The sequence below is a fragment of the Elaeis guineensis genome, chromosome 2 (genome assembly GCF_000442705.2).
Source record: "Elaeis guineensis isolate ETL-2024a chromosome 2, EG11, whole genome shotgun sequence".
Taxonomy (NCBI): Eukaryota; Viridiplantae; Streptophyta; class Magnoliopsida; order Arecales; family Arecaceae; genus Elaeis; species Elaeis guineensis.
Window position 1 is genome coordinate 40,306,086 of NC_025994.2, and position 16,451 is coordinate 40,322,536.

The following is a 16,451-nucleotide window of genomic DNA, read 5'->3' on the forward strand; positions in this document are numbered from 1 at the left end:
TCCAAAGAAACTCAAGATCTGCACCAAAGGTTTAAAAAAGGGAGGAAAATACCTAAATAGCGTGAATAAATATGAGAAAGTAATTTGATAAGATATCACCGACAACCTCTATAATCTGCAGCCATAGTTGAATGAGTGGTGTCGGACTTATTGATCCAATTGAAAATAGCTAGCTTGGATAAGACACACACCCACTGGTTATGATGTTTGGCACCATCTTAGTGCTACAAGAAAATTAAATTGTCTCCATGAACCCAAACCACAACAATCATCATCATCATCATCTCAACAAGTACATTTGATTTTATTGGTCAGTTATTGTTGTGGTTTTTACTGGTGGCTGTAGAGTAGTTTAAGACTTTAAGTAAGATTTGATTCAAAAGCGAACACATCTCAACAAATACAGGGCTGTGTGCTATGCTCTGGGATTCAATTTGGCTGCAGACAAGTTTTTAGTAGACTTTTTTTTTTTTTTTGGTATTAAAGTGTTCCTCTTTCTTAATGCAATAATATTTATAAATGAATAAGATAAGAAAATGGATGCTAACTTTTCGCTATGTTTTTCAGAAATGGGACCGTCTACATATGTGCAACCATATGATCTTAGAACCTTACATATATGGTCTTGGTGTCGCTGAGATCATGCTTGGATTTTGGTCGGTGAATCTTTCCCTTTGCCTTTGCCTTTTCCTTCCTTGTGGATAGCTTTCTCTCCCATATCTTTTCTATATTATAATCCATAAAAGAAGGCTCTCTACGGTCTGCTCCCTCTCCGTGCTCTCCCCTCTTCCTCAATTTCCATGTTAAATTTAGCCTCTTCTTTCCTCAGGGATAGCCTGCAAAAGCTTAGCACCCACACCCCCATAAAGAGGAGGCTGCATGTATAGAGGAAGACAACTTCCCCGTAACCCATCTCTTTTCCAATTATTTTATCCATCACATGACCTGTCTATCACGTGCTTCACTAGATTATGATAACTTTCTCCCCATCCCTATCCCAACAAACCCACCTTGCCAAACTTGGGAGGAGTGTTGAAGCCCTCATAGCCTTCTTGGCTTTGATTGGAGAATAATGAGAGAGACAGAGAGAGAGAGAGAGAGAGAGAGAATGGAAGAAGGAAAGTGAGTGTTTGGAATGAGGTTTGATCCAAGATCCTTCCACAGCTACTTCCCTCCTAAACAGCAGCGATTCCTCAGAGGGATTTCAGTAAGGTCTCCAAGGAATGATCTCGGATCAGGCTTCATTCCTCACACCTTGCTTTCCAGCACCAAGGAAATCAGGCGAAAGCTCCCGCAGGTGATCATTGTTCTCTCAACTGGCTTTTTTTTAGAATCAAAATCATTGGAGTAGTGCTAGTGCTTGGAACTGCATGCAAAACTTGAGAACAAACATCTTCATCAACTTTTAATGATCGCTGGTGTTTTGTTTTGAGATGGTAATAAATATTTCGGAAAACTTGCATCAATAGATTTAAAGAAAATTTAAGAGGTCCGTCTCATATGAGGATTAATAGTGGATAGTAGTTATTTTTGAGGCTTTTCAATGATTATATAGTTACCAACATAAATCATCTACATCCTAGATGAATAAGCAATGATCGGAAAGATTTGATCACCAAATATTTGAAAAATGCAAACAATATTATAAGAACATAGCCTTTTGAAAATTCTATATTTTCCTAACAAAAACACATTAAACAGGTTGAATATTATACCAAACCAATGTGAACATCCAAACATGCATCAAGGAAGATTATGCATTAATTTTCTTGTTCTCTGAGACATATACAGATTGCTGCCTTCTATTTTGGTGCTGCACTAAACATCCATTCTCTTCAGATTTCATTCTTCATCAGTACTACGGCCTACCCAACCATAGATGATTTTAGGAGATCCTAATAATTTGAGTAGAATTGAGAGGGACTTATGTATTGGTTTATATAAATGTCAATAAATTCGTATAGCATGCATGGATAGAGCAGTTTATGCATGTCTTCTGTGCACGGTTCTTGCTCTTCCACTAATTTTTTATGTGCTTATTTTTTCAGCATGAAGTTTCCATATACAATTGGTTTCCTATAAATATGCATGAGAAGCTAAGTCTAATATTTATATTTTAGTTCTTTAGTTATCTAATATATTAATATTTAAATGTTCTTACAAAAGGTGTTACAAAGCTGGATCGCAGCTACATTTCTCATTATGCTTGTGACAACCAGGGCACCCGTGGATTGTATATATGGAAAAATGCTGGAAGTTATTATTCTTGTGAGCATGTTTTCACCATCATGCATTGTTTACTTTTGTATTTTAGGACTGCATGATGGAACATGGGATAAAACTTTTTATTTATGGTTGTTAGTATTGCTACGAGACTAAAAATCTGAGATTGGGATAGATCGGACGAAGTCGAGCTGGAGGTCGGTAGCAATGATCTCATATAATGATGCCATGTGATATGAGATCGGTTTAGTGCACCAACATTTTGCCCCCCACTTTCTATGTCCGGAGTGACAGTTATCAGATCAGATATGGGAAGTAAAAACATTTGTCAATTCCGCCGTCAGAAATAAATGTGCCATACCTCGATAATGTCAAAATTTATTACTTAGCTGAAAACAGAGAGACGTGTGCTTCTTTGTGGAAATGATGCGGCAGATCTTCCTACCATCATTATCTGAAGAGGTGGTTTTGAAAACATCAAATAGATATCTGCCACTTGTCAGCACTTGATTAATTAATCAGTCTGACCATAGTCGGTCCGACATGGCAAAATCTGATGAAGATGTGCCGAACTGTCGGCTAACAAAGCCGTTAGATAAGCACCAAATGTCACAAATCAATGATAGGATCAGTTCATTTGAACCATTAATTTGCCTATAAAAGACTTTCATTTTAGAACAACTATTCGTCTTCACTATTTTTCTACGAAGGTACTACCGGCTTTTCTCCAGAGATATTCCTGTACTCAACGGCCGTCAAAGATAATGAGAAGTTCATCGAAGGCAGAGAAGAGGAACACTTTTTTATCTCTGAGAGAGTCTCATCATAATTTTCTTAGGTAGAAAATTTTTTCTTTCTATTTTGATCCTTTTTGCTTCAGTTCTCCTTTCTTTTTTCGTTCTTCGAGTTTTTTCTTTTCATTTGTCTTTAGAAAAATCTCTAGAAAAATATGTCCACTCGGGGTGATAACGGGAAGGAGGTTGTAGGTGACCTAAGGATTTAGTCGACCCAGCCTCTATTAGATTTTGAGATAGAAAGTCCTCCTCAAAACAACCCCGATGTCGATCCCGTAGCTGAGGATAGTCTAGAATAGCATGCAAAATCTCCTATATGCGGTCTCTTAGACTACTTTAGTCCGAAAATGGAGGAAATCCATTCTAATCGAGGAGAACCTGATGACTCTTCGAAAAAAATATGACATCTTCGATGAGTATGAGATGTTGGTGCTTGGTCTGGAAGGTGGGGTTTCTAAACCCCCAGAAGGCTGTATAGCCTTCTATGATGAAGCCCTTCGATCTGAAATTTGATTTTTATTACATCTTTTTTTTCTATAGTATTTTTGACTTTTATAGGATCCATCCCACTTAGGTGACTCCAAATGCCATTAGGATGATCATAATATTCATAATAATGTATAACTTTTAGTACATAGAGCTTAGAACTTTTTCTGTTAGGTCTTTAGTAGTTTTGAAGAAACATTCATACGAGAAAGGTTGGTGGTATTTTTCTCCTCGAAAAAACTGTAAATTTAGACCTGGCCTTCTTTCCTCCATTCACGACAGGAAATGCCATTTCTTTTTTGTCTGAGCTCCCATTCCATGGGATTTTAGATCTTCTTCGGGGTGTCCAGATACCAAGTGGAACTCTCATTATGAAATTCTTTGCAGGAATGAGGAGGCTCACACATCTCTGATTATCATAGTAGTGCCTAAGCTATCAAAGCTTGTTGATGATCAGGTATTATACGATGCTGGTATCAACCTGTACTCTCCTCAGGATAAGGCCAATGTATTTTTTCTTTGATTTTCTTTTTTTTGCATCTTTTTATTTTTTCTAAGTATATTGCTTCTTTGTGTAGAAATGAGGTTCGACCTAAAGAAGCTAACAAAAGCAAAGAAGAGGAAGAGGATCTAAAGCAAGCTTCTCCTAACCCTGCACCGAAGAGAATTAAGGGTGCAGATCCTCTTGCAGCTCGAGTGCCTTCCCGATCTTCTTCAGCAACTCCCTCTCCTACTACTTCGGGAAGAGGCGATTCTCCTCGAATCTCACAAAGTTGTCTTCCTTGGATCATACCGACTGAGCCTTCACCTTGCCAATGAGTCGATATGAGGAAATAGAGGGAGAAGGATGATTCCTGTCCTGTGCCTTCTCCATAAGAATCAAACCGCAAGCTAGCTTCTTCCACTATGGCCCCATTGACTTCGGTTGAAGGAGATATTGTGAGATGGATGTCACTATTGGAGCGACCTCGACTTGGTCACAACCTTCTCACATCTGTGTTGTCAAAAGTGGATCTAGAGGCATGCCGAAAGAATAAGTTAGAGGAGACCATGGATCATGGTTTTGAGCACCTCATGGATGTAAGCTTCTCTCCTCTTCCTTTTTTTTTTTACATCGGTATTTAACCAATCTGTGGCTTCATGATACAGGTCACTGTCGACTTCCAAGTTATGTATGAGAATATGGCCTAGCTGATTGAAAACAAGAGAGCCATGGATGAAAACATAAAGGTCATCCAGGAGTAGAAAAAGGTGGCCAAGGAGAAAGCTGAGGAGAAGTCTCAGCTTGCTGAGAAAGAGTCCAAGCTTGCAGAAGGACTCAAAAATCAACTCAATGAGAAGATTACTACGCTGAAGGAAAAAAATCAGTCTCCTGAACCTTCAGCGTAAAGTAAATGAACAGGAGATGCACATTTTTAACCTGCATGAACGGATAAAAAAGAATGAAGAGCTATGGCTGAGGCTACCAGAGACGATAAAGGCCAATGAGATCCATGAGAAGGCCATCAAAGCTCTTAACAAGCAAGTTAGACAAGAGTAAGAAAAAGTGGCCAAGGCAGTAGAGCAATACAAGACCTCCGAAGAGTTTCAGGACGAGATGACTGAGGGCTCTGAGAGGGTATACGACTTCGGATTCTATCAGTGTCAGAATATGATCAAGAAGTTGTTTTACAAAGTCGACATTTTCAAGATGACTCCAATGATCGCCATTGGAATAGGTATTTAGGGGGAGTTTGAGCCATCTGTTGAAGTATTCGAAGAACAAGTTAAAAAGGTAGATCAGGATGTTATCGAGGTCATTGTTGCAGAGCCCATCTCAATGGTGCTTCCAGCTATGACCAAAGTCTCCAATTCCAAAGCCATATCTACAGAGTCCCCCGTTGTTAGGGCTGCTAAGGAGTCGAAACAAATTAAAGAAGAGACAGCTCCAAAGAATTCTGACACTCCTGTTGTTATCTTGTAACTTTTTTTATCTTTTGGATGTATTGACCCAATATGGGTCTTTTTGATTTGTAATGATCCGATGTGGGTCCTTTTCTCTTTTTGAAATGCATAGACCTGATGAGGGTCTTTTCTTAATTTATTTTCCTTCCAAATTAGTGAAAGTAGAATTTTCAATGTGTCGTGATCCAACGTATACATTTCTATCACTTGGACAGATTTTTTATAACTTTTCCAAAGTAAAAGAACTTTATATATATATATATAGCTTGTAGGATCATGGTTCAATCGAACTAAATAATTAACAAAGAAAACCTTATCAGTTAATAATTGATTTAAAGTTAAGGTTCAAATGTACCTCTGTTTGATATGGCCTTGAATAGATCAGGTTCTTATCAGAACCTCAAAATCTGATCTTGATTCTGAGATTGTTATTTGATCTTGGCTTCTGAACCTATTCATTCGATTCAAAGACCAAATTGACATAGACTTGATCCGGAGATCGGTATTTGTTATCTGATGTAGGTTTGAATATATCGGATTGTAAATAGAAAAAGATAACCTTGATCTAAAGATCGATATTCTATTTTAGTTGTGACTTCATCATCTGATCTAAAGATCAAATATTCTCTTCGGCTTTTGTTTGATGTAGGCTTAATCTGGAGATCAGATTTTCATCGATTAGTAGATCTTATCTTCATCTTGACCCTTCGAGGCTTAAGCTCAATCCGGAGATCAGATTTTAATTGATCAGAAGATCTTATCTCCATCTTGACCCTTTGAGGCTTACCAATCCATAGATCGAATTTTCATCGATTGAAAGATCTTATCTCCATCTTGGTCCTTCGGGGCTTACCGATCCAGAGATTGGATTTTCATCGATTAGGAGATTTTATCTCCATCCTTATCCTTCAAGGTTTACCAATTCGGAGATCAAATTTTCATCGATTAGAAAATCTTATCTTCATCTTGGCCCTTCGGAGCTTATCAATTTAAAAATTGAATTTTCATCAATTAAGAAATCTTATCTCTATCTTTACCTTTTGAGATTTACCGATTCAGAGATCAGATTTTCATTGATCAAGAGATTTTATCTCCATCTTGGCCCTTTGGGGCTTACCAATTCAGAGATCGAATTTTCATCGATCAGGAGATCTTATCTCCATCTTTGTCCTTTGGGGCTTACCGATTTGAAGATCGAATTTTCATCGATTAGGAGATCTTATCTCTATCTTGGCCCTTTGGGTTTACTGATCAGGAGATCAGATTTTTATCGATTGGAAGATCTTATCTCCATCTTGATTTTTTGGGGCTTAAGCTCGATCTGAAGGTCGATTTTTCATCTTTCGAGAGATTTTATCTTCATCTTGGCCCTTCAGGGTTTAAGCTCGATTTGAAGATTAGCTTTCCAATGAGCTCAGTCTTTTGATAAGCTCGACCTTCCAATGATCTCGATCTCCTGATGAGATCGATTTTCTGATGATTTTAGCCTCCTGATGAGGATAGCTTTTTGATGAGCTCAGCTTTCTTAGAGCTCAGCCTTCTCATGATCTTGGTGTCTTGATGAGATCGATTTTTTGATGAGCTCAACCTCTTAATGAGGTCAGCTTTCTCCACTTCGGATCCTACCAGAGATGGCTTCGGACATTATAGATGATCTTTTTGGATGATCTCAAATCCTGTCAAGATTAGTTTCTTCCACCTTGGATCTTATCGAGGTGACCTCAGATCTTTTTGAAGATTTTTTTTAATATATATATATATGTGCGTACACACGCACACATATATATAGGTTTGTCCAACTTCACATAATTCGATCTGGGTTTAACTGTCCAATATAGGACTTAGATAATTATATTTATAATGAACTTATTACGGTTAAGTGGTTAGATGGCTCGGATGATTTGGTTAATTCTACTCCTATGTACATGAGGTATTATCCGTTTTGGCTCATGACCATCTTTGGGCTTCAGTGGGCTTTAGACTTCAGTGAGCTTTGGTCATTTGAAGCTTCATGATTTTATCCTTTATGAGAAGAGAAAAAAATTTAATCCATATTAGCTATACTTTCTCTTAATTTACAACTGATGTGGGATTAAAGATGTCGTCTCCTTGTAATATGAATATTATCTGACCTCGATTGGGTCAATCATGAAGCCGACGTAGCTTAATATAATAAGTAAACTTCAGAACATTAAAAATGATATGACTTTAAGAACTAGATTGATTAATTGAGAATAAACCAATCTTAATAAATTAAATATAATAGGGGTTTAAAAAATATCTTTGTCCAATGTCGTCATAGGGAGATTGGATCTCCTATATATCATATGAGTTTTATCTTGAGATATTTCATCTCTTTCCCTTTCAAAGATATATTATCTTAAAATCTCAAGTCGAAACTTGAGTTTTTGCAAATAGATATCTCATTTGGACAAATTTTCTTATCCTTATTTGATCAAATTTTATGACTTCATTTAGACAAAAGATGCTTCAACTTAATTATAGAGATTTGATCTCCTGTGGATAAGAATTAAGATATTGAAGAAAATCTTACTGAAGGCTCATTATTAGTGTGCTGTCTTTTCAGAGAAGAATTTTCATTTGTCCCCCAATCTCCACCTAGGTTTGATATTATATTGATGATCCCAGTAGTAGAAAGATTGTAATGGATTGATTGCTGATTGTATTGAGATAGAGTTTCTTGAAAAGCTACCTCTAGTTACTACTTTGTGGTATATTGAAGTGAAGGTCAAATCGCTTCTGATATGCCTCTAAGAAAAGATGGTTAAGGCATAAAGTTGTTTTATGCTCTTTGATTCATCATTAGCCTTATTATTAATGTGGTGTTCATCTCAAGAGACTAGTTGATGGCTGTGTTGAGACACAACTTTCAAAGGAGGAGTTTCTTTTTTATGCTGCTTCTCAATCTTTTGAAGCTATTGAATAGCTACTATCAGGGCTTGAACTTGCTGAATGAGCAGGAGAAACTGTTGAGGATCAACAGTAACTGGTTGTTGCTGGAAAGCTTCTGGTAGAATATTCAGTGAGGATGGATATGCCAAAGAATTGTTTGGCGCTCGTATTTTGACCATCTTTTTCACAAGAAATCACTCAGTCCCTTCCTCTAACATCAATCTGTTGCTGTGAGACTTAAAATCTGAGATTGGGCAGATTGGATGAAGTCGAACTGGAGGTCGATAGTAGTTCGATCTGAAACACCTTCGAGAAAACCTGCAAAACAAACTAAAAATTGGATGGGAATCCTCCAGTTATTGACCCTCCGATGCTTAAATCAGTCTTGAGCCTGAGAACAGTAGGTGAAAAAGAGTAGTATAGCATAAGAAGAAGGTTTGCATAAAACTAGAGAAATTGGACTGAGTAGGAACTAGAGTTCTTGTTCAAGAACTGATAAAGTTTTCACTGGCATAGTCTCAGTCTAGTTTTGAAATTAGAATTTAGAACCTACCATTGGAGGATCCCTGGTCCTCTATTTATAGAGAGGCTGATGAGGCCATTACAGAGTTTGTTAGGCCATTAGAAGAGTTTGTTAGATGGTTATAGTCAGCTGTAAATGAGCTAGAGTATAGCTATACATATGAGCTGGAAGTGAGGTTATACTTAGCTGTGTCTGCCAGCTGTGTGGCTAGCTGTATATAAGATCATGGCCAGCTATGGCTTAGTTGTAGAGATTGTAGACAAACTCCATAAGATGTTTAATTGCTGTAGATAATGTAGGAGTTGACATCGGTTATAGACCGATGTATACCAGAGAAGATCGGTCATTTAGTTATCTAGAACTGATATTTTAGATATAGATAATACCGATATACTTGGGGCTGATACTTTAGGTCGGTAGACTCCCAATCTATTTAATCTTATCAGCCAGTTTATTTATGGCAACTCTATACTTTGAGATCGGTAATTCAATGATCTCATGTGATGATGCCACGGGACATGAGGTCGGTTTAATGTGCCAACACTTAGCAACCTGCATGCTCATCAGAGATTCATAACGAGGCTTAATCGAACAAGGAGCCAGTGGTTTATTTGTGGTCCGAGGGTTCCTCGTACCAGTAATAAGATCAAAGTGAAGTGGTACTCTTGGTATTGAAGTCTACTGTGATTGCTGTGAAGCTGGTGGATATTAAGTTCATTAGTTCTGATTTTGCTATTTTGCCTTTCCATTCAGATAGATAAATAATTATTTTAAGGAGAAAAAGGAGTTCACAATAGAAAAGTTTTCAAAGGTGTTATCGCATTTCTCTATACAAGTTGTACCCCTAATTAATTAGATACGAATTGCTAATGGTTTTGGCAATATCAATGTGCATTCTATAATTCTTCATAATGATTACAATAATACGTGTAATTAGTTAGCAGTCTTAATTCTCTTTCGGTTACTGTAACAAACAATGTACTATGGCTTAATTTGTAGGATATAATGATATATGGGCTATATAGCCAATGGCCAATGAATGCTGGTCAAATGATGGTAGCCACTTTGAATGACCTTGGTACCAGTGTTTAGTTAAAAATGAAATTGGTAAATGCAGCTGGGAGCTTGATTGTCCTTTTAGCGACCCCTTACAAGCTTAAAAGCTTTGAACCTCTGGAAATCCTGAGAGTTAAGCTCATCAATTAGCAGCTTTACTTCCCTACTTAGCACATCTAAACCTTGATGCCTTTTATTAGTAATTATGTAAGTTGATCATCATCATCATCATCATCTTCTTCTTTCCTTTTTTTTTTAATTGTTTGTAGCATAACTTATTTGAATTATACTCAGCATAATTATCTTCACTGCTAAGATGTTGGTTTGAGACATCCTGATAACTGACTGCATCTTCTTTGCTTGGATGATATTAGTTAAATTCCAACACCTTTGTTTGAGCTTAATCCAACATAATTATACACCCCAAGGTGTACAATTAGGGGTTTGGGCTGTATCTTTCGTGCGATAGAATGATTCATCTTCTTTCACAATGTCAACCAATGAATCATGCAGCACTAGATGCTTCGAGATATAAGTAGACAAAGATGTTGGAGTGCTTTGGGAACTATATAACATGCAATCCAATGGTTGATCTCATCAAGGAAGATTGATTATGATTTTATGTGAAAAGTACAATCCGAAATCATATGGTTAGGGAGCTCATAAGTCAACATCAGTCATATATCACATGGTGTCGTCCAGTGCCAGATCTCATGCATGCACAAGCTGCTACGTATCACCTGCCACATCCGATTTCTAAATATTGACGGTAGATTCAAATGATTGTTATAGCACACAGAGAGAAGCTCAAGATACTCTTAATCTATCTAGAAAGCATTCTGAAGCCCTTCAGGGGCGCACTTCAAAGTCTCAAGTATTAGCCAAGAGTTTTCACATGATAGACGTACATCTCAGATTTTGATAGACCTTCCATACTGCATAATGACATAATTTTATTAGATGATGTTGCCATTGAAATTTGCATCTTGATTGAAGCGACTAAAGTTGAGAAACAGATACATCCTTCTGCGAAGATGACTCACAATATAAGTGCTAACTAGAGTTGGCTCCGATAGGGATCTTCCGATGTTCAAATCAAATATCAAGAAATAGAGAGAAAGAGCATGTGAAAAATCTAGTATGCATACCTAGAGGGTCTCTTTGAGGCCTTTATTCATAGATAAGGGAGAAAGCTATTTAGGTACAGAAATTTCGATTCGTTCTGACCGATTCGAGCATGACATGGTGAGATTTGGGGCCGAGAGTCTGGGATGCGGTAATTATACCTATCTTATTAGCTTAGGAGTTAGCTAAATTGTTTTGAATTTGAAAAGAGGTGTGGAACCCTCAGATGGGATCTATCCTGACTGCTAAGCTTTGGATCGGTAAGTGGCGTGGTAAGTGGAGATAAGGACCGCTCCAATGCTGGTGACTAAAATGTGTGATTAAAACAGAAATTGACAAACAATCTGAATTGGCTTCCGAAGTTGGGATCGGCAGAAGTCAAGATCAGCAACCGAAGTCAGGATTGACAGGATTTTCCATCAGGAAGCTCCATCCAGAAAGATTGGTCGGTGAGTAAGGATCGGTTGAGTCCGAAATTATCAGGATCTTCTATTGCCTCATTATATATTGAATGACTTCTTTCGATGTAGCTTTACGATCTTCCTCCGAAGTTTCACAATTTTGGAATGATGTATATACTATGTTCATTCATCTCTAACAGTATTGTGGTGGCAACCCAGTATATTGTGTCAGTTTATGTCTTTGGCATGGATGACATACTACCCTCCAACAGATGACTACTTGATTCTTCGCCAAATAGTAATCAGGGTCTACAAAGAAGAATATAATGCCACCTCAGAAATCAAGAGATGTGAAATTTGTAGAACTTTAGTGCACAAAACAGGTTAAATATGAATGAACCATGTTTCCCACGCCTCACTACCAGCATGCATTGGCATAGAAGGCCACGCCTTTCACCTAATTTGGTGCCACTGTTGGGAATATCGTCGCTACGGTACTTTATTGTTGGAGTGAAAATTAAATACTACTTAATTAACCTGGCATCCGTCAAGTAAAAAGCTTTCTGAACTAGGTTTTAGTCATTCTATTTTTTTTTAAAAATTCTTTTTCTGAACAATTATAGCTCTACAAGATAAGATCTTTTGAGAAGATTTCAACAACTGATTGGCTAGTTATTTCCCTGTCCTCTGAGAGCACATGTTGGTATATAACCTGGCGTTTCCTGGAGCTAGCTCAGACTGAAAAGAGTAATTGGATCAGCTTGCGTTCTCCTATTGTTTGGGATTATGAAGTTTATCCTAAGCAAGTGGTAAATTGAGTATTAATGGACATCCCACTTCTATAGATAAGATAGTGTCGGGGAAGGAGAGAGAACTAGAGAACTGCAAGGACATGGGGCCCGACTAGAAGGAAAGACCTCTTGAGTCCCTTTTTTTTCTTTTTGTATTTTGTATGTTGAATTTTGTATTTTGTTTTGTTTTGTTTTTTTTGTGTGTGTGTGTGTGTGTGTGATGATGTGGGGATTGGGCATGCCACCCCTTGCCCTAGTAAAAATCATTGTGTGCATGGCCATGCTGGAGCATGCCACAGATCGCCATGGTGTATTATAGTGGGTCATCATTGTGACGTGCGTTTGGTGAATGAAATCCATGTTGATTGGTGGCATGCACCAATATAGCCATGCACATAGTGCATGCAATAATTTCTGTTGCTCCAGAAGATTTGCATTGCATCTTTTGTGTGAGAGAATTATCTACCTTCTTTCACAACATCAACTGCTTTGGCGGCTTCAAGACCTATGTAATCCAATGATTGGCAGAAAAAATTAAAGTGCTTTGATATCTGTGCAAAGTGCAATCCAACGATTGGCATCATAAAAAAAAATCAATCATTCTTTTGCATGAAAAATACAACCCAAGCTCTGCCCTAGGTCACGAAAGGAAGCACATTGATTTAACAAGAAAAATAATGTTAGAAAATACTTTGCGTTAATCCTCGTACAAAGTTTTTTGAACCCACTATGATTGGCTTTGATAACTAACCCACCAACCTCCCCATATTGCACTAGATTGAGTGGCACTAGGAACTTTTCATGTGCAGGAAACCAGCCCCCTATAGTATTATTTAAAAATGTTGGTGGAGGCTTTCATGAGATACTTATGAGATTGCTTGGAGACACCCGGTAGATAGATATGTTCCATATATGTACCAGTAGATTCCTTCTTTTTGAGAGTCTAAAATGATGAGAGTCCAAAGAAAATCTTTGATTTCCAATCCATTATGAAGCTAGCAATGATTGAGAATAAAAGTTTGCTGATGTGGGCCTTGTGGCTATGAATAGGAATAGGTTTATTTTTTCCGATCTACACTTTCTCATGGATATTAGCTTGGTAGAGGCAATTCGGCATTGTAGGCCTGCTTGCGTAGGAGTACTCATTGGATGTGGGACAGGTGAAATATTCTTGATCCAGTCATCGTATAGATTTATCAATATTGGAGAGATGGAACCAATTTGATAGAATAAGAATTTTTTGTACTGTTTGTTGGAGGAAATTTGATTTTTTGCTTGTGTAAATCAGTTTGGATCGGGGGTTACCCCTTTTAATCTAAGAAAATCTGGGGTAGGCTTAGTCTACCATGTGTGATATAAATACAACAAATGAAAAGATGCTACATCAGTATATTGAGCTGAAAAATTTGCAACCACCTTAACAGCATTATATTGAAGTGGTTAAACAGAGGTATGTTGAGATAGTTGCAGAAATTTTTAGTTTAGAATGCTGATGTGGTATTTTTTTTTTTTTCATTCGCTTTATCTACAGCACATGTGATAAACTAAATTTATCCAAAAATTTCTTCTCCAATCTAGTTTGTGTGTTTTGAGTTGATGCTGTTGAGATCTCCTTCTCTATTTGTCACGATGTTCCCACCACCATTTGTCATCAAAGGAGAAAAAGCTTGGGATTTGATAATGATTTGGATTTCATCACAATGACAAAACTGTGATCCCTTTCTTGTTTTTTATATGTTTAAAGAGTAGCAAGGGCAAAAATGTATTTGAAAGGCATAACATTTTGTTGATATGCGATACATATCTATTCCATCAAAAAATAAAAAATAAAATAAAAAAAAATTATGGCGTTGTTATGGTGCCTTTTTATTTTCTTTTCAAAAAAGAGAGATTAATCTTAGCCATTCATTATGCATGATTATAATAGGAAATTTAGCTTAACGGCTATATAGCCGTTATCCTCCGCCCTTTCAAATCTTGTTCGCTGTGATCCCATCCCAATCGGCCCTAATTTTAATCATGGGTACGTCATGATGAGAATACCATAGAGGCCCGCTCGACATCGCTTTCGTTGTCCTTCTCCTAGGCCCTGCCTTCCGACCTCTCCAATATCGATGTCTTCACCGACCGGGTTGCTTGACGTCCTTCGCCCCACATTCTTCCTCATTCTGCCGCAACAACCTCTCCGACACGCTTGCCGCTCTCTTGGTAGGCAAATGCCACCATCGTGGGTGGCGGTGGATACCCGAGGTGTCGGCGGTGCTGGTTGCGGCGGCGTGGAGCCTTCAACCAGCTGAACAGGTGGTGGCCAAAGAGGTGGCATGGTGGGTAGCTGTATAAATTAAGGGAGCATGATCACACTCGACACCGAGCATACTTAACTCTCCTCCTTCCCACACCACCACTCTCGAAGCTATGGCAATCCCATGAGACTCGCCATTGCCATTCATGAAAAGCTCTCACGGTGGAGAGTAGAAGAGAGAGGACATGAAAGGTCTCCTACTGACTGGGGAAGAAGAATAGTGTGGGAAAAAAGAAAAGGTAGACGGAGTGGGGAAGAAAGAATATATTTTAAAATGATACAGGTACTTTTAGTAAATTATGAAAAAAAAATTTATCTATAGGTTTTTAGACGGATCTGAAATTATTTTTAAGTCTTTGAATTTTTCAAGTTGAATAAAAAGTTTCTGAAATACTAAAGAGTTATTTCTGTATAACTAAAGTCATACCTGTATAACGTGAACATGAACGTGCATAACTAAATATTAAAACTAGGTAACCTACGTAATTTGAATATAAACCTATGTAACTTGAATATAAATCCATGTAACCTGAACATGAATCTGTGTAACCAATCTGTGCGGACGACAGTGACCTAAAAATAACTTCTTAGTATTTCAGGGACTTTTTATTCAACTTGAAAAGTTCAGGGACTTAAAAGTAATTTTAGTTTCATCGAGGGATCTATAAATAATTTTTTTTTTAAAAAAATCAGGCTTTAAATTGGTACCTGTGGTCATCCGACCATCAAATCTTATCCCTTCATTTTAAAATAAATGGCACGCAACATGTACTTGCCCAGAAAGAAAGAAGAACGGTAGCATTACTCTTAACATATTGTGCCTCTCTCTCTTTCTTATCTCGCAATAAAGCTATTCCCCCAATAGCAAATAATAATAATAATAATGGTGATGCAAGATTCCGTAAGACGCTGGGATGTTGGAGTCGATGGCGAATTGGGTTTTCTGGGATGTGACCTGCAAAAAAATTCTGACTGGATATTCTCCAATGGAGGCCCTCCGACGCTCAAATCAGAATTTTCGTTCAATAGATGGAGGAGCGTGAGAGGTAGAGTAATGATGTACCTTTTTTAGGATTCCCTTTGGGCCTCTTTTTATGGATGGAGATGGTTGTTTTAGTTGGCAAGTTGGTTGGCACGATCCCGTCTGGCTGGGGTATATTTCATGCGTAGTGACGAAACTATCATTCGAGATTCTCGAGATATAGTGGTTGTGATTGTTTTATCAGTTTTGCAATGGTTGTCACTTAGCTGGCATTGAATTTCGAATTGGTGTGCCAACTGGCATTAGTAAGCACTACAAGAAAATGAGATCAATTTCTTTAACCTATCTATCTCAACGTTTATGCTTGAAACCTAATTATGGAGTTGTCGGACTGCACTCTGATGGGATCACTCCTGTATTATTGCAACATCTATCTTTTGAAACATCTTTAGAGATTGTCCAGAATCCATTGCATATACACGGCCATAACTTTTAGGTCCCATTTCTTGAGAGTATACATCCCCTTCCAAGGAGCAGACCTATCTTCAGCTTGAGAGGACCCAATGTTCGCATCTTATGTAGCTCATAGCTCCTCAATCTTTGCTTGCACAAAGTAAATTGATCCAGTATAATATGAACTTAAAATAATAATTTTTTTGATAAATGTATTAGGGTTTCTATTTAGTTTTGAAAAATACGTAAAGCAGGGAGAAAGAAATTACCATAGCCATAGCTACCTCTTGAGATGTCGGCTCCTCATATTTGCAGTTATGCTAGTCCAAAACTATCTTTGCCCTATCTAGATGTTTTTCAGTCTTCTTAAATTATCATTCCATCATAACTAAATCAAACATATTATACTTTTATACTAAGATTGCAACAAAGTTAGTATTTTTAGAAAATAGAAATAA

At 37.6% G+C, this 16,451-nt stretch overlaps 1 long non-coding RNA gene across 1 annotated transcript; it reads left to right on the forward strand.

The window, feature by feature from the left end:
* Positions 1 to 695: 695 nt before the first annotated feature.
* LOC140855429 (uncharacterized) lies at positions 696 to 5,604 on the forward strand. The gene is made up of 3 exons (XR_012138362.1): positions 696 to 1,297; positions 3,891 to 3,960; positions 4,082 to 5,604. It is a non-coding gene; the product is annotated as an uncharacterized lncRNA (long non-coding RNA).
* The last annotated feature ends 10,847 nt before the right edge of the window (positions 5,605 to 16,451 follow it).